This window comes from Syngnathus floridae, chromosome 3, assembly GCF_059516105.1.
Source record: "Syngnathus floridae isolate MCC-2025c chromosome 3, RoL_Sflo_1.0, whole genome shotgun sequence".
Classification (NCBI taxonomy): domain Eukaryota; kingdom Metazoa; phylum Chordata; class Actinopteri; order Syngnathiformes; family Syngnathidae; genus Syngnathus; species Syngnathus floridae.
In genome coordinates, this window is record NC_142415.1 from 16,232,190 (window position 1) to 16,253,977 (window position 21,788).

Sequence of the window (21,788 nt, forward strand, 5' to 3'; positions counted from 1 at the left end):
ATAACTTACAAGCATTGCCAGGCGTACTATAACTATACTATAACTGGTTGGATGTGACCCACAATCGTTTTGCGGGATGTTACACAAAAATAAGAAACTTTAAATATTGAGAAAAATGAAATCACATTTTTGTGCACTGAAGTGATGGAAACAAATTGGCATGCGTAGCAGGAAGTAAAATGCATTCATTGAGACTTTTGTGAAAGAACAAAGGTGGGGAGGGACACAAACTTCCTTCAAATGGATGATCACTTAATCGTGACATCTCAAGTAAGACGACAGCTTTATGTTTGTGTTACCTAATAGCGTCAGAGTGACAGAGCATGGTCGTTTACATCGTCGCACATGTCCGCCCCCTCGCTCAATTAAAAGCCCCTCATGAATATTTATGGCTATCTACCAGCCAGTAATTCATATAAACGATGTTTCCGCTTGCGAGCACAGACTGGTCACGTCGTCTTGTAAACACAGCTCAGTCATGGGACTGTTGCTCCGCTGTAATTCCAGAGCTGGTGTGAATCGGGCCTGGGGCCAAGGCCTTGCAACGTGGCCACGCTAGCGGTGATCGGTTTCGTCAAAGCGGCATAGCGCCGACTCATCTGTCGCCAGAGCCCGGCGGCCGCGATGATAGACGAGGAATGCCGGAGGGGAAAAATAAGATGGAGGTCAAACGTGTGCTATTCTGCAAGCAAATTTATAATGAGCAGTTGTCATTTTGACTTAGGAAAAAAGGTGAATGGTACAAGACGTACATTAGTGTTGTTGACTTGACCTTAAACCATCATCCGGTGTGACTTCAGATGTGTAACTTTAGCTCACGGAGCAGTTAAAAGATTCATTACACAAAAGTGTTTGGAGTTTTCTTTGGCTTTTCTTTTTCCATGGATGTCACCGCATTACCAGTGAGAGCAAAAAGTGTGATTAGAATTAATTTTAAATCAATTATACGCAAAAATAATGCTTAATTTTACTGCAGCTTACTGAGCCAGTTGTAACCGTCTTTTTCACGTACTGTATATCCCCGTATGCATGTATTATACTGCCCCCTGTTGGCAAAGACATGCTCACCAGAAGGGGCAACACGACTATACACAATGCATGTTTTTTTTTTTTTCATTTAATCATTTTATTGCGGTATGATTTTGCAAAGTGCCTACTGCAGATTGCTATTTTCTCATTAAGGAACTTTTTTTTTTTTTAGGGGGTGCTGGAACAGATTAATGACATTTCTATTCATTTCAATACAGAAAGATGCTTTGTTGAGTGTTGGGAGTTCCAATTGTGGTGAGGAAACAAATTCAACAAATTGGTCAAGTCATGAACTAAAGACGTGTTCATTCCAGCAAGAACTATACAACGTTATTCGGGAAAACTTTGAGGAAACTTCCTTTCCAATATGTCAGTCTCTTCAACCAGATAAGTAGTTTTACACATTTTTATTAGTACAATTATGAATTTATTTTTGAGACTTGTTATTTAAATCAAAGCCTCTCAAGTCAAAGTGTCAACATTTTGATTCTGGAACAGATTACTTAATTCCTATAGCGGTGGGAAAAATGAAATTTGCAAGTCAAGCAGCATCACCGATTGGGTTGGGTTCTACTTTGGAGGTATGAACTTCATATCGTCACAGCAACCAAAACATGCATCACATTTCTATGATCTTGCATTTTTTTGGTCTCATTTGCAAAGCATGGCACCACGAATACAAGCTCTTTTCCTTGTATTATTCATCAGCTGCGGGCTAAAGGCGATCGCCAGCAGTCACCGTGACAGATGCTTTGTGGTCGGCTGCCAAATGAAGGCGAAGTGAGAAGTCTCGGAAGTGTTTGTAAAGGAGCCCTGCAGGTCATGTTAGCCCTGTTCCGATAACCACGGTTAAACACGGAGGCCAAGCATGAAGCGTGTACAATGAGTTAACCCTCTAGAGGACCATTACAACATCACAGTGTCAACTTATAGCACAACGTGGGACTATATAACTTGATCCATTATATCAAGTGTGTTGAGTTTGATGTTCAAGTCTGAGCGACTGGCCGTGACAATGTCTAAGGACGCTTGTATCTAGGTTAGTTTTATATTACATTGTTTTCATGGTTTACATTATTAACAATATGACACAATACACTCGAGGCACACAGCATTTGTTATTTCGTTTAGCCGAATTGTAATATTATTGAAGTACTTCTGTGATCAGTTTTGGGAGTAACACACGGTAATGTACAACTTTATATTTGAAAATATCAATAACGTACATAAAACTGCATTTTAACATCGTGGTGGAGGAAACCATTAATGTTTTCCAGGACTAATAAAAGATTATTACTAGTCGGTACAGTTTTAGATAACACTATAATGTTAATTCATATGTATAAAAAGAAAGTATAAAAAGATGTTCATCATTGCATAATGAAAATTAAATCATTTAAAAGTGACTCCTTTTTATGCATATTTTTGGTTCAGTTCAATGCATGCGTCAATTTTATATTAAGTTCCTAAATTCCTAAATAACTTAACTTCCACTTGCTTTTTTCCTTCTCTCCAATGCATACTTGCCATAAAAAAAAGCAACTTATGATATACAGTTTTTGATCAGTCCTAAATCCTCAGACCCTGCCTACACTCCGTTCATGCGATCATATGATACAACTATATATTTTTTGTAAGTAACGTTCAACCTACGTTGGACGTCTTGATGTCAGTGACTGCACATGTTCGAGTGATAAGGTCAAAGACGTTTTTTTTTCTTTTTTCTTAAACACAAACCATGTGTGCTGAATTCTGGCGAACCAGCGTTGTTTAGTCTGCACGGTTCACTTTACATGACGACGTGACAAATTCAACATCTTATGGATCGAGACTGTAGATATCTACTTGAAAAAATAACATTATGGATACTAATCAAGTTATCGGTCAAAACATTGAGAATTTGGAAAGGTTGTCGCTAACATGGTTTCGTTCATACAGGTGGAACTAATGTCATTCAAAACAATTTTCAAATATTTTCATTTGTCTCATATTTTCAAATTCCGTTCACGTTGTGTCCTGCATTGCGGCAGCTGTGGATTCACTTTTGTCTTTGCATACGGTGCTAATTCCAGAGATCTCTCTTTTCAATTATTCATGCCAAGTACATAACTTTTCAATTAAGTAATTGCCAGGCTCGGGAGATTTGTGCAAACACTGTAACACACCCACCAAGCTGCAGCAAGGTCACCCAGCAGCCTTGGGGAGGGAAAGCTTCACCTGTATTCTTAATAAACACTGACTTCAAGAGGTTTAGCAGTAAATATTAAAGAGAACAAAATGATGCGACATCCATCTGCGTTAGGATCACAATGCTTCCGTGCTGCCAAAGCTTTGATTTAGGAGACACAAAATGATTAGGAAAAATGTGGAAAAAAACAGCTGCAGAGGAAGTGATGGGAAGATAGGAGGAACCTGTTTCAATCACTTGCCAAATTCTACCTAGCAACCAACAATCTAATCTCTTTGACCTAGTAACGTGTCCACACAGATAAGAGCGCAGGACACTTCTTACATAACCTGCTGTTGGATTTTCAAACAACATCATACATAACATCCAGAAACTGTGCAGAACATTTATAATCCCTTTTTGTTGTAGCAATGTAAATAACTTTGATAGAGAAGGTTGGAAGAAGCAGATCTGGAAAATGCAAACAGCATTCTGATTTTTGACCTTGATAACCTTCAACTCAACTGAGAAAGGCTTAATAAAATTCAGTAAGGGTCTTTCTTTAACATAAAACAATAATTAGATGTTTATAGAGCTGACCTTTAAGAATGCAGCTTCTAATCCTATGTACTGCCATTGATCAAATTAACCATAGTCAAAATTACGACTCTTAATCAAAAGGTCAGATCGTCACAAACCATCGTTTTTTCTGGCTCCCTGATCAAAAAGCCAAACCAGAAATCCGAACATTAAGCAGAAAGCCAGCGTGATAGCATCAGGCTACATTTGTGGAGTTATTCTCCAGCAAGGCCCTGTTTATACCTTGTCATAAACATTTCAACATCCATGATAATTGTATCCATCTGGCCCTCCTCCTCCGAAGCAAAAACGGTAGACGCGTGCAACCGCACGACGTAGCGGCCTCAAGCTTGGCCTTGCGGTTACGTTCCAGATCGAGACCATCTGAGCGAGGTTCAAATATGGCCGCCGCTGCCTTCGGACAGATAAACACGGTAATAGGAAACTGTCACAACTGATTTTAAGGGGCACGTAGAACATGATGGCAATCTGTTGCATTGGAGGGAGTGGATAGGAAAGAAGAATAGAAACAATGATGGTGCAAACGGAGATGACAGAAGGAAAAAGAGCGCGAGAAGGTGGAGCTTGGAGGAAGCGGCGTCGAGGTGAGGAAGAAAAGCAAAGGTGTCAGGGTGAGTGCGCTACAGTGATAATAGGGGTGCCTTTCAGCCGCTGCACAAGGGTAAGGTGAGACTGCCTCACAAACTGTGCTTTCTGGGCAGCGGCCCAAGCCCGGGGCTGCCTCATTGATTTGCGCTGGAGAAAGGTCCGATTGTGCAGCTGTGCCAGAGCGCTTTGCACCCAAAAAAAAAAAGCAGCTCATCTTGCTTCACATTCGCAACAGCCTCTTGTAAATAAATTTTGTGTTAAAAAAAAAAGTATTTAAATCTTCTGGAATTAGGGCAGTTTTTTAGCTATTTTTAGGCAATACGTATTTCCCATTTCATTTTAAATGAACATTCTATAAATATTTGACTTTTAGGACGAGCGAGCGTCCTTTCATGCCCTAGTACGATTATATGAATCAAACCCGCTTTGATTAGTCAATTCATGGCGGGCGGGATAAGGCAAGACCCAGGTGGCCCCCTCCATTAAATGACAGATTAAGCAGAGGCCAACTAATTTCTTTAGCCTAATCTTATTAAAGGCAAAAACAGCTGTCAACTGTCATGTGACTCCAGGAAAGAACCGGAGTGCGTCTGCGTGGTGACTTCAGCTTTGCCTCCATCTTTCATTTCTCTCTTCTGTTAGCGAGCATCTTCTCCACAGATAAGCAACAGAATGCTTTCTGTTATCATTCAATTTAATTAAAAGTAGCCATTAAATGTGGATATTGATGCAAATGTGAGAATTGGTTTCACACAGCTCAGATAATTACATAATGACATCTGGATTGATGTCGAAATTAGTTGTTGACAAATGCATTCAACGCATTAGGGCAGTGAAAACTTAATTTGGGGGGAATTAAAAGAGGAAGTGACATCAGAGAGATGTTTTCATTGGATAAATGTTTGGCGCTTGTACTGTCAACTACACACTGTATTCAGAGAGTACCTTGCCATCAGCACTTTTCGATTGCTCCTCCTCTCTTGTAATTGCCGGTGACTGACCCTGGCAAGAGACATGACTGGTGAGGGTCCCATCGCCCTATTTGCTGACAATCCTTGTCAGTGGGCTTGAGGGGCAATTTGGCCGCTGACAAGCCTTCCTCAGTCTCTGGTTACCGCGGGGGGGAAGTATACGGCGAATTCAAACTAGCCATGCGAGACAATCGGAGGTGACTAAATTCCTTTCTCTTTCGAGTTGTCTTTTCCTTCGGCCCTCCAGGAGTCTCTTCCTCTCTTAACTCTTCTTTTTTTTTTTTCACAATGGACAACGCTGGCTGCTCGCAAGGCTGCAAGGGGCCAACAAACAATGGGCATATTGTTAATCGGTCCATACGAAAGCCTTATCTTGTTGTAGACGTGGTATTAAATTTCGTGGAGGCCCCATGCGGACGAGCGAGAGAGAGAGAGAGAGAGAGAGAGAGAGAGAGAGAGAGAGAGAGAGAGAGAGAGAGAGAGAGAAATGTAATAAACTGCATAATCTCTTCACCCAGTTTTAAAGAGCTTAACCCCGTGTCAGTGACTGCTGGTCCAGCGGTACCCCCGAAATGAGGCAACAAAGGGTTAAAAAAAAACAAGCAGGTGGAATATTACGTCAGGGTCGGGAGCTATTTCAGGTATTACAGTTTTTGAAGTTCAGAAAAGTGCGAACAATTGTAGATATATTTATTTTTATGCACTAGGTGAGAGGTTTTAATTACTGACTGGCCAAAAGTTTCACAGTTTTGCATATTAATACCAGCAACTATTAAAAAATTGAGTCCATGACACTGCTTGTGTTTTCAGGAATTTAGCTTTCTTAACTTTGGTTGCAGCGCAGTTGGAATTCCAGGACAGATGGTTTATCAGGGTGAGGGGGGAAAGAGGATTATAAAGGAGCATTTTTTTGTACATTCGACATGACTTCAAATATACTCATCTGGGGCTCATTTCATTGGAGTTAAAAGACGCCTTTTAAAAATACTCGCATGTTTCCAGTTGCTTGAACAAACATGATACCCGATATGCAATTTGATGTATTTACAGCCGCTTTACGAGGTAATTTGCGCAAGGGAAAAAGACAAAAAAAGGTTCGTCTTATGCCAAAGGATCATTGGGGATTACCTAAATCAGGGGTGTGCATCCAAAGTTCAGATTCCAGAGTTCAAACTGGACCCCCCTGTGATAAAAAGAAGTAAGATGGGGAATCAGGTATGACCTCACACACCAATTAACAGACGAGACATCGTCTTGTTGCTGGACACAGAAATGCCGACAATCATCAAAAGTTGTCGAATTGATCTCGTCTATCTTGAAGATGTAACAATAGCCAAGTTGTGCTGACAAAGTAGGTTAAACAGTGTTTTCAAAATGTTTGCCTGGCATGAATATGCAATCTATTGTTACTGTGGCTTTTTCGATCAGGGTCTCCTTGGAAACGTGCTGATTTGTGGACTGATTGCTGACAGGAGCTTGGTGGCAAGCCCAGATTGTGGACTGCACACATGCAGAGTTAACATAGACGCACAAACGCACACACGCGCTCACAAACACACACATTATCTACGTTGACTCAGCTGCTCTCTAGCAGCACCTACTGGGAGAAGTGTGAATCTTCAGAGACTGTCAGAATGGGAATGCAGAGCAACTCACATTGAAGTATATTCTATACCCATTATACATTATTGTTAAAATACTGCACATTTAAAGTTTTATTATACATTATTATACATTTAAAGTTTAAAGACAGTTTAAAAAATGCATTCCTATTCACAATCTAATTGACAATCATTACTTTAACCCTTCATAGACACATTTACAATAACATTTAAAACGTTTATTTTTATTTTTTATAATGTACTAATATTACAAATACATGTCAAATAATAATTCGAAAGGATAAAATATAAAATGCTTTTATTATTGTATTGTTTAAAATGTTTACTTATCAGAGTACATACAAACTAGGATTTGTATTATTATTATTATTATTAATATTATTATTATTATCAGTAGTAGTAGTGTATATTAATACAATAATATTATAATAATATTAGTAGTATTTATTTATTTATTTATCTATTTATTTGCTTGCTTTCAAAGAGGCTACATTGGAAAGCACGCACACACTATATAAATGTCCTCTCAACTAATATTGGACGGGTGAGCTAAAGGAATAAATACAGGAGATGCTTACGATGAGTAAGAACCATACTATCCAGAATAACAAAAATATAAAGCTTTCCAAAGCAGTGATGCATCATCCACAGAGGCAACATTAGCTCACATTTTCCTTGAGTGAAATAGAAATAGAGAGAATACATAAACATGGCATGTACTTATCAGATGACAGCAATACTTCACGAGGTCACTTCAAGGAAACAAGAGTGGGGGACTGACATTACCCAAATAAAAATCAATGATTATTCATTTGTTGTATTGTGTATGTTGAAGTAAAAACAAAGTGAGTGCATTGAAGAATATGAATGGCCGCATGTGTAGAGATGATGTTGTGTGCTTGTCTTTATTTATTAGAGGACAATCGGGGTCAATGTCTTGGAGGCTGTCCATGCACATTACAGGCGTATGCCTGCTGCAGGTTCATTACTTGGTTATTTATGTAGACAGCAGCAGTTGTCTCCCTTGCGCTCGTCACATGAGCAGACAAGGAGCTTTGTTTATTGCTAACACGGCAACTCAACCGTAAAACACACAAAAGTTGACTCAAAGTGTGCAACGACAAGGCATGAGGAAAAAAAAACCCACTAATTGTGGTCCAGGTTTATAATCCAACAGACATCAGCCTCACATTATTGACAGGGGAAAAAAAAACACTTCAAGGTTGCATCTTGACGCAAAGTAACTGGATTAACAGGCTCCAGAGATTCACTGAAAGGAAATGAGGTTGTCCACCAGGTAGGCAGATTTCTGCCGGCGTAATCTTTTTCAGTTAATGGTCTGACTTACTCAAGCGCTGCCAATCAATAAAAACTTGCTGAAGTTACTCTCTGGTAATGGCACACCTCACAGCATCATGAGTGACAATCGAGGAGGAGATAAGGAGATTCGTGCATGTCACTCTCAACGTAGGAAGAATAGAAAATATGCTTAAAAAATGACGGCAAGTGACATGAGGGTTCTACGTGTAGCAAATTTTAGAAACATGACGGGAGTGAGATAATCCGTGAGAATTATGAGCCTTTGGGACCTTCCTGTGGTGCATTATAGAAACTCCAGGAAGTAGACTGACCCCAGTAGACTTCCATCGTGCCTTCTAGTGCTTCTGTATATAGCCTGTCTGTGTATGCGTGTGTGTGTTTGTGCGTGCGTGCATGTTTTACATCTTTACTTTATTAAATGTAAAAAAAAAAAAAAGTGTTGATGAGGGGGGGAAAAAAGGAACAAGAAAAACAGTCTTTGATGCTTATTGAACTAATTCCAAAGTGTTATGTGACCATAGAGACATAATTTCCAGAAAACTATGGTTGAAGCTGAATTTGACTTTGAATAAATTTTATGACTGCGGGAATATTCCAGAACTGTTCCATGGAGTAGACTAAGCAAGGACTCAAAGCAACAAGTAAAAGGCCCAAATGTTTTAGTAAGATAAAGATTTGAGATTCTGGAGGAGCAAAGACTGTGATTGATTAGGCGTACGTCTCAAAACTTTTGTCCAACTCAAGTATGTGTTAGATGTTAATGCTGCCTGGCTTGCACTCCTCAACACCAGAGATAGCGCAAGTGGAGATGTTTCTCACACTCACACACACACAGGAAGTCGAGGTGCTGGGGAAGCCCACTCTTATCTAACACACACGCACACACACAAACGCACGCACCGGGATCGGCTCTGCTTTCTGTCTCCAACATTAAAACCTCTGCGGGCTATTTTCATTTGGACATCAGGCGAGCAAGAGAGGAAATCACTCGATACCTCAGGCGGAGAACTAGTTGAGGGGACTTCCACATTTTGGGAGCGGAAACTTAAATCAATTGATCTGACATATGAGAAACATCACTTCCACTGTGTATGCTTTGTGCTCTTTTATAGTACGCTTTTGGACAATATTATTATATCTAAAATATATATAAAATATAATATTTAATATTACGCAACTGGAGTTGCAGGACTACAATGGCGTATTTCAAACTGCATTATAAACACTGATGTCCTTCAAACTTGAATTATTTGAATTACTATATAACCCTATGACAAAATAAAAAAGGTCATATTGATAAACCTCAGAATGATCAGCTTGCAGGTATCCAAAGTTCTACCACACACTCACTTTTTGTTATTTTTGCTTACATAAGCATCCATCCGCATGCAGCAACCCTTATCAAAACGTTGTCTTGTTTTGCAACTCAAACCCAGACATTTTTTCTTAATGCTTGCAAAAAAAAAACTTACTTCATATTCCACAATTGTGTAGATTATGATATTGATCGTCCATCCCCTCTGTAAAAGCATTATAAATATAAAGAGCATTCCTCCATTAATGGAGAGTAGGAAGCTGGCTAATGCTAATGAGCCTCAGAGTGCCCATTCCAGTCCATTAAGGGCTCTTAGCACTGGGAAATGATGGTGTTGTCGCGAGGAGGGGAAAAAAATAACACGGGCCGCACTGGCCCACAGCGTGCACATACTCGGGCTATGATGAATGCTGCTAATGGACTTGCTGTACAATGGCGAGAGAGAAAGGAGGGGTGGCGTATTTATTGCTGTATGCATGAAAAATTGAATTTATTTGAGGATCTGATTCCTAATGGGTGATATAAAAGAGGAGAGCTTTGATGAAGCTCCAAAAAGTTAGACAATACTGTTTGTTGGAAAACTTGGGGGGAGATTTATTTTATTTGGCAAAAAGACAGGGACTTTTTTTTTTTTAAATCACAACTATTGGAAGCCAAACTTTTTATTTTGCCATTTTTCAGGAATGCTATTGATTTTAAAATATATCAGACACAAGCTGGTTGAGAGATTTTTTTTTTTTTTTTTGAGCAAAGCAAATGTAATTTAGAACCTAAGAGGAAAAATCAGGTCAAATTCGGACAAACGGTTAAATTGTTTTCAACTCATCTTCAGAATTCCGCAGCCTATTGAGTCCTATCAATTTGGATGATTGATATCAAACAAACACCAAAAAAACAAAACATCAGTTCCTTGCCACCTGCCTGTCTTTAAATTCTTCTGGATTATTGTTTGAAATTTGAGCCTAACCATTACTGGCAGATACCAAATGCAACATGCTTGAGGTATTACGTTCTTAAATCATTTTGTCACCTCTCTACAAGTCTTACAAGCTATTGTTCATTGTGAAATAGGTCCGTAAAGAAACAGTATAGAAAAGAAAAAAGTGATACTGTAAGACACGAAAATGTCACCTTTGAAATGGTAGAAAGTGACACACCCCTTTCAACTCCCAGAGTTCAGCCCACCAGTCCCGTCAAATTAAAATAAGATAAAACATTTATTTAACTATATTTATAAGATTCAAAATAACTTTTTTTCTTTGAGGAGCAGTTTTGTCAGTGACTTCATTTGCGGAGCAACCTTCTAATTTTGACGAATTTTTTGGGGGGAACATTATTATCAAATTTGACACTGTAAAAAATACGACATGATTACAAATGACTAAATGGTCTCAAAAGTCAAAATCAAAACTCGGCTCATTATTGTAAAAACAAACAAATAATTGGAAGATGTTTATTTGAGGTGTGTTGGGTTTCTTGTGCAAAATGCCAGTAAAGAGAATTGGGTGAAAAGAACGTGGACACACAAAAAGAGGGGGGTAATGAAGGTGTGCGGGGGTCCAAGAGAACTACCTGACTGGAGCCAGAGGGGATGAAAAGGCTGGACTTATACAATGAGACCAGAACAAGGGGGCCGAACATGGGATGAGGGCATCGGGGATGCATGAATTGCGCTGCTGACTGCGTGAAAGAGAGACGAAACAAATGGATGATGTGAGGGGGAGCAGAAGAAAGGGGGGTGGGCCTACTTGTCTGCAGAATCAGACCTGAAACATGACCCCGTCTGCATTGTTCACTCACGCACTCAACAAGACACAGTCAAGAAGCAACCAGCCAAGCCGCGGATCAAATGATTTCTCACAGAGAAGAGATTTACCCTGCGACCCCTAACCCCCCCGCCAAACGAAAGCTTGCCCCTGTTTAGCCCCCCCCCCTCTTCATTGCTCCAGAACTTCCAGACCTGAGGTGAAACTTGAAACACAACTATCCCAAAACACTAAATCTCAAAAGCCCACGCTGCCAATGCCCCTTGTCGCACAAAAGAGGCCCGTGAGTACAGTGAGACACACTAAATGCCCTGACACGCCACAACATGCACACACGCACGCACACAAACACACACACAGGGCTAAGAAGTGAGATGAAGAAGTTGAGAAGAAGCAGGTCTGTGCGTGAGGGAGGTCTGCTCAGATCCAGGATGGCGACCACGAGAGAACGTGGGAGGGAAACGCGCCAAGAGAGGAAGGGGAAGAGAGCCAATGATCTCAAATAGAAGAATAGGGGAAAAAAAAAAGGTATGCCCTAATTTAACAAAACATAAGGTTCTATTCATGCAACTGCACTGCGTTGTGTTATTATTGAAAATGGTGTTCAAGCATCCCTTTCATAAAGAACTGTATTGAAAAATATTTGTGCTGCATTCAAATTGAAGCATGTTTTTATTTTCCAGCAACCTCAAGCTGTGTTGAACAAATCAGTCGAAATAGCAACAATGGATGGGAATGAGACTCGGGCTAAGAAAAATATTTTTTAGCACAGAAAACTGTAGGAGCAACAGGAAAATGGACTGCTGCAGCCAAGCGGATACTGTGGAAGGGGGAAGACACCAAAACAGGCTAATATTAGCATAGCTTGACCAATGAACAACCATTATACCCAAAATATATCAGCTCAGCATGTTTAGAAACATGGCTGATTAGATACTAGAAACATTTTTTTTAATATATTAAAATTGAAGTTTTAAATAGCAGTTGCATTCCTGACACATTTCTATTTTTTTCATCCCCTTTGAAAATAAAATAAAATAAGATAATTAATTTAAAAAAAAACTGTTTAGTAGGACATCCCAAAGAAGGTTCAATCTGAATGAATGGGCTAAGCCCCGCCTCCTTCAACAGGCTTAGCTTGGTGCAGGACTTTCACTGTGGCAGCAGCTAAGAGGCTACATGATCCTTTTGCATTGCTCACATACTTAACCTGCTTGCAAGACTTTCCAGCCTAAGGGCTCTTTGTCAGGAGTTGCAAATGATTTTTCAGTGATACAAATAACGTCCGAATGCTTTAGATAGTTTACACATGTGAGATAGTTATGAATGAGGAGAATGCACCCTCAGAATTATAAACAGCCCAGCGCATTTATCCACAAGCAGGACACTTTAACTTTCTCTACAGAAACGTCAACACCTTTTGTGAATTGCCAACAGCCCTGTACCTTGAAAAGTGACGCTCGAGCGCTTTTTTGTCACACCTTGATGCAAACAGCGAGTGAAAACAGGCCTTTAACAACACAAAAATGCACACATGGTTGACCAAATTCATCAAAGATAGCTTAGGTGATGAACCATAGATTAATCAAAAATAAACAGTCACTAGTAGTTGAGTCAATGTATATTTAATAGCAGCAATCCAATTGTGGAATTTGTGTATTTATATAAATAAAATATCTCTCACAATCTTGATAGTGCTGTATTACTTGCTGTCTGACCTTGGCCAGCAGGTTCTCTATGTCCTTTATCTGATTGGCAGAGCAGCAAAGCTGTCCGACCCAAATTAGCAAGAAAACTGTAAAGCCAGTTTGACTGACGTACGGCGATTTTATTGGACTCTAGGGCACAAGTGATTGTTATGATTGTAAATGGTTGTACTATGTGGAATGTGACCAGCCATAGAAACCGAGCACCATAATCTGTCCTGTACGGTTTAAAATACAATTCTAAGGACTATTATGATGAATAAAATGAAAACCACAAGAGCCATAGCGAACTGTAAATCATAATCACAAGTTTACATCATTAACTTTACTTCCACCTGTGAAAGTCTGTCAGGAGTTCCTCATAAACGTACTTTGTCCGCTGTGACCTCCTGCAAATCAATTTCCGTCATGTCAAGGACTGTGTGCATCTCGCACAACCATTTTAAAAGGAATGAGAGGAGCTGCTTCTATTTTCCAATCAATTTGACTGTGTTCACACCCACAACGGCGCAAAACACCCTCTTTAAATTAGGCCAAACTGTGTGTGTCTGTGAAAATACCAACATGAAGAGCGTTTTCGCGTCACCAACCTGCTTCATAAACAAATTAGACCATGCCTTGTGCCGGATTCGTGCTATTTCATGAAATTATCTTAAAAGCTCCAACCTGCTCGACAGCACTGACAACCGCCCCGACCACACAAAAGGTTTGAACGTCAATAAAAAGGATCAATGCCTGAAGTGATTAATCGACAAAATAATATGTGATGATTCATCTCAGCAAAGAAAAGTCAAAGTCCACTTGTTTGACCCACGAGGTCAACGTAGTCGTCGCCTCAGGACATTCTAGAACAGACACACAGAGGACATCTAATCAAACAGCAGACCCAAAAGACAATATCTCTTTAATGACAGACTATTGGCCTGGCTGACCAGCAACTAGATTAGAGGCTAAGTCGCTGAGCAGCAGACCAAAGACAAACAAGCGAGGTGGGCCGGGTGGGACGGGAAGAGGTGAGTGACACGGCCCGGGCCAGTTGTATCCCATGATTAACCCTTTGTGTGCGGGTCTTCTTGGACCTAATCAAAAGACTAGGACAGGTCTAATGGCTAGAAATGATGGCTCAGTAAAAGGGGGAACAGGGTCAGTGGGTGGGCCAGACGAGGTCTTTGTACTGCCCTTTCCTCACCCCACTAATTAGCTGACATGGAAGGTGGAGGATGGAGCACAGACGAGGCGAGGGAGGAGCAAAAAGGAGGAATGGGAGCACAGAGGTGAAGATTCGAGGCAACAGATGGAGAACAACTGTGCCAAGCCAAGTGTGAGGGCAGCGTTACTGCGACTCTTACACCACACTTGACATAAGAAGATGCAGCCAGATGGAAAGTGACACAGTCACGGGCATCTCAACATAACTTTACAAATGCTTAGTGGAGCTGCGACGGACGCCCTCGGGTGCTCAATTCGAGTCCTACTGTTGCATTCATAATAGCCTAAATTATAAATGCACATGAAACCATCACGCCTGCATCATTGTGTTTAAAGTCGCTGGAAAAGATTCAAGACTATTGTAAAAATGAATTTATCGAATGTGTTTTTTGCAAAACATTTTAACATGACATAAAGAGCTGCCATACAAGCGCACATATAAGTTAGCCATTTTTAATATTCCAAATAATACAGCATTTACTGTTCATTGACAACGGGATAATAGAAAGTGAAAAATGAATAAATATGAATAAATGCTGACTAAATACATGATCGAGATCAGACTGTCCAAAATTAGGGTGAAAAATTCAGAGTTGCGTCTTCCATCTTTTTTCAATAAATTACTGTATTATCAATATTGGTAGGTTTAAAAAAATAAAAATAAAAAAGGCCTGATATGGGTTGCAGACCTACTGCAAAAAAAATCTCTAAAGGGCAGCCTGGATCCACTTTCAGAATGACGATGCCCAGCTAGCAACCAACGATTCTACTTAATTGGAAGCAAATGTCATCACATTTATTTAAAGTTACCCATCCAGCACCACCGTCTAGACCTTTGATTTACAAATCAACGCTAAAAAAAAGAAGCTTTCATTGACACTGAATCCGAACAAAAGTTGAAAGCTCAAGGCTCTCCAAGACCAATGGTTCTGCACAATAAATAGAAGCCATGCGGTGACCGTGAACTGCCAAGACGGCAGCAAGAAAGAAGGAGTCAAAATCACCTTGGAATGCCATCCCAGAGGACAACGCTGGGCTCCCGGCATCCAGTAAACACTGTCCATCTTGGCTACCTTTTATTTGAAAGGTGTGACAAACAAAGGCAGACCTGCGTTGTAAACACGTGAGCTCATGGCTGTCTCCAGTTGCATGGCGACGGCTGAATTTGTCCAGAAAAAAAAAAAACGATTGAGCTGAGAGGGACCAAAATGCACTTTGACACAAAATAAACCATTAGTGGTCACCGAGGGAGCTGCACCGCCAGGTCACACGCTCGCTCGGGCCAACGAGTCGACACTGTGAGTGCGGGGAGGCTCCAAGTCTGGCGCGGTAATGAAATTTACCTAGTGAGATGACTTTTAACCTTAGCTACCTTCAACGTGTGGCGTCAGATATTGTTCATCTGCATGCTTGCTTGTTTCTTAAATCTTAGTTTGACACAGAGCAATAATCCCAGAAGGTTTGACGAGGATTGATTTAAAAGGACTTAACGACCAAATACGTTGTCAGGTAAGATTCAAAACTGACAAATCAATAACAAAAACAAGTTTTGAAGAGGCTTAGTGGATTCTGCCTGCCATTATGCAACAAATATTAATTTAAAACTACTCCGAATCAGTAGTGGGTCCCGTTTCAAACTGGATATTAGTGTTTTTAAAATCACTTGTTGAAGGTGTAGATTTTGGGGTGGGGAGGGAGATGAGGGGCGACGTCTACGTTGGCAACTTTTTGAGTAGGAATGTCCGAGGCGATCAGATAATCCAGAAAAAATAAACGTAATCCAGGGTGGCTCCGGGACACGAGAGACGGCGGGTGGCGAATGTGAGGTCATGTTAACACGGTCAAGACTTTGGTTTACTCTGGAGCCAACGGTTTATACATATACTGATGCTATAAAAGTAAATTTTCAAGGCTCTAAAACCGACGACTAGTAGGTTCTTCTGCCGTAAAATCAATAGTAAAGGAGAAATATCCTCTGGGTGCGCAACAGTGGCAGCAGCCACTTTATTGACTGGAGTGGATATGTGATCTGAGTGCTAGGCAGGGGAACGCCGCGCCCTTTGACCCCACCCCCAGCCCTCAGGCATGGCCCTTATGCCCATTGGCAGATGTGACTTACTGGAGCAGATTTTCCTGTATGGTGACAGCTTGTTAGCCGCCCCCACCCCCTTTTTTATGACACAAGTGCAGCCTTGACTGTGAGGGGGGGCTAGCTTTGCTTTATTATTATTTTTAATAATACCGCAAGAGTTCTTAAATTGGTCAGGCACTCTAAGAATATTTGAGCTATGCTGGACAGACATAACACAAGTTGGGCAACTGGTTTAACTGGATGATGGGAGGCCGGGTTTTGGCGTGGTCATGATAAACTAAACAGATTCTGAATGTTTTTCAGAACTGACCACATGTGCATCCACTTTGATGAAAATAGAAAAAAAAATTGTTAGCTGGAATGCAGTTGGTAGTCGTTTGTTTATTTGGATTTTCAGCTTTAATTTCTTTTTTTATGTGATTTAACATGTAATTTATTTGGCATTGATCAAAAATACTGGCAAAATGTGGAACCTTAATGCAGCGATTGCTGAGCTGGTTGCGGTCTTTCCTACACTATATTTCTTACTTTAACTATACATAAAAAAAAAATGATTCTTAATATCCAATAAATAAGAAAAACTGTCACTGTCAGTGCTATCTGTACAGACTCAATATGAGCTAGTTTTGCAATAAATAGGAGACAAATAACTCAAACACGCCTCCACCACTGTTGCCAGTCCGCCCCCTTCACTCAGTCTCCTCCATTGCAATCCCCGGGGAGACGTATTAATGATCCACACGGTCTCCGCCCTCCCCGTCGATTGGCAACATCAAGTACCCATCCACTCCGCCCAGCACATCAATGACGGTTGTGTGAGTTGCTAGTCTGAAGGCAAAGCGCGACGACTGTAAGAGCATCTTGATATTGAAGACAAAACAAAAGTAAAATCCAAAGCGAACTTATCAATCAGAGGTCAAGCTTTTAAATCCAGGTTAAAAACTGCCCCATAAATATGTTTGTTGGGTTTGTGTAAAAGAACTTGACCTCAACCACATCAACCAAATTTAGATTGGTCAAAATGTCTTCCATTCTTCTAAAAAGTCATGGTTCATTTTTATTGCTCTAATAAAAAGCGAGCAGGAGATACTGTCAAGATAGCTCCACCTCAGCGAGGCATGACACAACATCTAAGTGGAAGGAAAACAGCGAGCGCTTAGCAGAGAGAGGTGTCACTTGTTCTCAGTATTAGCGCTGGAGCAGATAAGAAAACAGATGGGACAGGGCAGGTCAGAGGGCCATGCTACGGCTGACAGCTTTGTTTATTTGGCCTGTCTCTGATATCCTGCTTCCAACCCCCTGACCCCCCCTTCAATGCACACTCCTCACGCCCGACCTGGAAGTGACCACGGCTGGATCAAGGCCGCTTTCCACCCGAGACTCAATACAACCTGGCCCGCTCACCACTCAGGCCAACTCAAAACACATGGAAGGCAAGTGTGGGCTTCTTTGACAAGAAAAACAATTGGCAAATTTGTTCTGGCTCAGTTGGGTGGCGTTAAAATATTGTAGAGTGAAATGTCAGCCAGAATCAACATGGCTGACCTCGACAAATAGATCAGATAAACGTGACGGAAACTCCTCAAATGAAGTCCGTGACGATGGGCGTGACCGAGATGATGTCATACATCAACCATGGGTTAAACTTCAGCTTTGTGACGATATGTGAGGCCTGAAATGCACCAGAAACGATAACCCCACATGGACAGCAGCAGATAAGAACGATCAGACCCAGTTACACCAAACTAAATGGGGTCCTTGGCCTGGTGGTAGATAGCCAATAACAGAAGATCTTGGATGCTGTGACTCATTTCCTGCATTGACAGATGGCAAAAACAAAAGAAGAACTCTGAGTTTAGCAAGGAAAAATAAAAGTAGAACCGCCAATTTTGGAAAAACTTTGAAATTCCTACCAACTCATTTTATTGTGGAATTCCAACACAAGAGATTTAACACACGTTCAAATGCCCCATTGCGGTTAATTTGTAATCCCCCCACCTCTAAACACACCAGGGAAAACCAAAAACAAAGCGGCGCCTAACAACAACCAAAACATCTGCAGGGCATTGGAGCCGACCCGCACACACACTTTTAGGCCAAGCAGATGGTTTGTCTCCACCATCACCCTTACACACACACACAAGGATCACACTGCAGAGCCGCCAAGCTTCTCAAAGAAGGGGGTGGGCCGTTTGAAAAATGAGAAAAATCCCACATTTGTGTTTTCTGTATGTGCGCTGTATGCGTGTGTGCGCGTCTGGACTTCTTCTCTGTCTCTCGGCCTCGCACAGTGCGATGCAGACCTGTTGAGACAGCGAGGGCCCGCTCCTGTTTAGACTGGGCCGGCGCCAGTCGTCCCCTCGCGTCGCCCTCAGCAGCGACAGGTGAGACGCTTCAGTCGGCCATCATCACACTCTCGGCTGACAACGCCGCGACGCGCCGCATTCAATCCATCACGCCTGTCACGAGCTAAAAACGCCCCTTTTCACATGTGTAAAGGAATTTGCTTTTCCCTTTCACAAATGTAAGAACCAATTTGGGACTTGATTCTGAAGATGAGAATGGCGCATATTAAAAATGGACAACATGCTGTCATCCATTATTGTTTTTGGCTAATTACCTCCACTGAGATGCAATTAATTTAATTTAATTTAATTTATTATTTCATCTATTTATTCAGTTTATTTATTTTTTATCTAATTAATGAATTAATTTGCTGACTGCCCTACTTTTATATCCCTACTAAAGAGGCAAACATTAAAGCCACAACATAAAAATTTTTTGTCAACAAAACTGAAACTTGTCAAAGTCACCTCGAGAGTTGGAGGTGACATGTTGCATTGTTGGCTGCCTTCCATCAGATCTCGTTTCTTTAATCGCATGTATAAAGCTGCGTGTGCTCCTTCACACCCAACAAGTGGCTAAATCCCAAATTCACATGTCTGGAAATGTCCAATTTTTTTTATTTTTTTTGGAACTGCCAATCCTTTTCACCACGAGGAAATATTATATTTTGCGCAACATCCTGTAAAACATCCAACATGTCTGGTTACTTCTGATGTATTTCACATCACATGGCCTTAATTACAGGATTTGAAACAAAGCAGAGGTTGTTGGACTTCTTTTTGATCAAATTTGCAGCTACGTATTCCCCGGCGCTGTACTATAATTTGCCCCTTTATGAAGGTGAATATTACACTATTCCCCCACGACAGCTTTACAATCTTCAAGGTTAAATGAGGACCAATTGCTACGCGATATATTACTTCTCGACCATTCCCAGTTAAATGGGCTGATGGTTATAAATATTAGTAATCATTGGACGGGAAAACACAAGGCTTGTGAGCTGAACTAATGATCAATGAATCAAAACTGTCCCTACGTTCACCCCTGCGTGCGATTTGACGCACGCAAGCCTCGTCATAAAACGAGATCACGGAGGAATTTACTATTTATTACTGCTTACCAAGCACTGACAGTGGACATCTGTTTAAAGTACGCAGTAAGGGGGTCCATTTTTTTTTTTTGCAAAGCATTCCTCTGTTTGGTGACCTCGGCGTCTGATGGGAAACTTTGAAACATTGAAATGAATTGCTGCATCAATTTGAATGCACCTCCATGAAGATTTTCGGTCAGCCGTAACCGAGATGACAGGTGAGGGAAAAAAAAAACGCCCTTTGTTATGGATGGCGATCAAACATCATGTTCCTACAAAAACATGCAAATCAAAAGCTAAAACCTTCTCCAGTTGCGAACGGTTTGATATTAGAGATAAAGATTTAAGACATGACTGTTTGTCTCCATTTTCTTCCAAGTAGCGTATTTTACTAGCCGCTTGGCTACAGTACATGTCCAGCAAGATAAAGAGCTTTTGCCAAAGCCTAAAACCAACAACCAAAAAAAAAAACCTCAAAACACCATCAATCACAAAACCGGGACATTTTCCAGCACAGATGAAAAATAAATTTGATTCAATCACATAATATATCAATGTCATCAAGGGATGGTACAAAACCTGTAATATCTGCTCATACTATTTCCTGTATCTAATTTCACACACTCCACTCGAGTCCATTAAAAATATGACCATTCACAGAAGCCACCGGATGCGCACACGCAACAAGAAACAATAACGCCCGGAGAAATGTCCACTCCCTCTCCTCTTGCAGCACGCATTCATAGCATCTAAAAGCCTCTTCCATTTAACAGCGGGCCCGAGGCTGTGAGTGACAGGCAACAGAATGGACCTTATGTTGTCACGTTCTCAGCCTGGAGGGAGGCCTGGCACAGCACTCAGGAAGGAGGGAGGTCTGGGCATGCGCCACACACCAGCTAAACTGGACCAGAGTCTCAAATATCCATGCAGAGTGTTGCTGTTGCCTGCAGGGCAGAGTGTCACAGGCGGCTGCCCTTTTGTGTTCCCACTGAATGAAGATTTGATGAGATTTGATCACCATTTGACCAAAGAGCATCTCAGCCTGGTGAGAACATTGTCCAGATGTTGTTTGATCCGCTCTTGAGTTTCCAGTTAAGAAAAACACGGTGTATACTATGGAAACTACTTGACCTCCTATTGAACTGGAGAGGGCAGAAGTGAATGTGTCGCACTTTACATAATGTCATGAATGACAGCATGGAGAAAAATATATGTTTGGTTCTAGTGGAAATAACGAAAGACTTATTAGGAATATAGTGAGCTAGCTAGAGTATCAAAAATATTTTGCCTCCAAGGCCAGAAAGTGTCAAATTCAAGTTCACAATAAACATACAAGTAGACAATTCTGCAGCAACACATACTGAGTAATAAATGAAAAAAATATGTATGAAATTTAAATACCCCCCCAAAAAATTGAAAATAAATGATAATATAGAACAATCATCAAAAAAGGTATTTACACTTTGTCTTAGGGTTTCTTCTGTCGTTTTTTGGTTTTTTTGGGGTTGAAGAACAAAACCCCAAATCTTGGGAAGTATTTATTTTTTTAAACTTCATTGAATCCAAGCCCGATCTGATTGCTCATTAATCACACATTCCTAATGATCAGTCAGTTGATTACTTTCCTAACTTCTTGCGAGAGCATCTTTAAAAGATTCCAGCTCAAGAGTTTCAAAAATGTTCAAAAAAACATTATTTAATAATTGCTTAAGAAAGTCAACTTATACATTTCAGTTTACATTCACTTTACTTTAATGTCCAGCAAACTCTTCAATAACCATGAACTTGAACTTTATTGCTTGTTTAACTGTGAAAGTCAAGTGACAGCACACAAGTGGTAGGATTAAAATAGATGTTTAAGCCTACAAGGTATTTTGTGGAGAGAAAAAAAAAGAAGAAAGGGGAATCAAAGAACCAAAAAAATGTGAAAATGATACCTCGCCTATTGTCTGGCCCTCATGCGTAGC

At 40.7% G+C, this 21,788-nt stretch overlaps 1 long non-coding RNA gene across 4 annotated transcripts in view; it reads right to left on the bottom strand.

The window, feature by feature from the left end:
- Positions 1-21,788, bottom strand: part of LOC148400822 (uncharacterized) — a 73,593-nt gene that overhangs the window by 20,533 nt on the left and 31,272 nt on the right. Inside the window, exon 4 of one of the 4 annotated variants that reach the window (XR_015857568.1) lies at positions 13,190-13,929. The exons of the other annotated variants lie outside the window; for them this stretch is intronic. This is a non-coding gene — a long non-coding RNA (uncharacterized LOC148400822). Of the gene's footprint in view, positions 1-13,189; positions 13,930-21,788 lie in introns of those variants that run through there. 4 annotated transcript variants of the gene reach the window in all.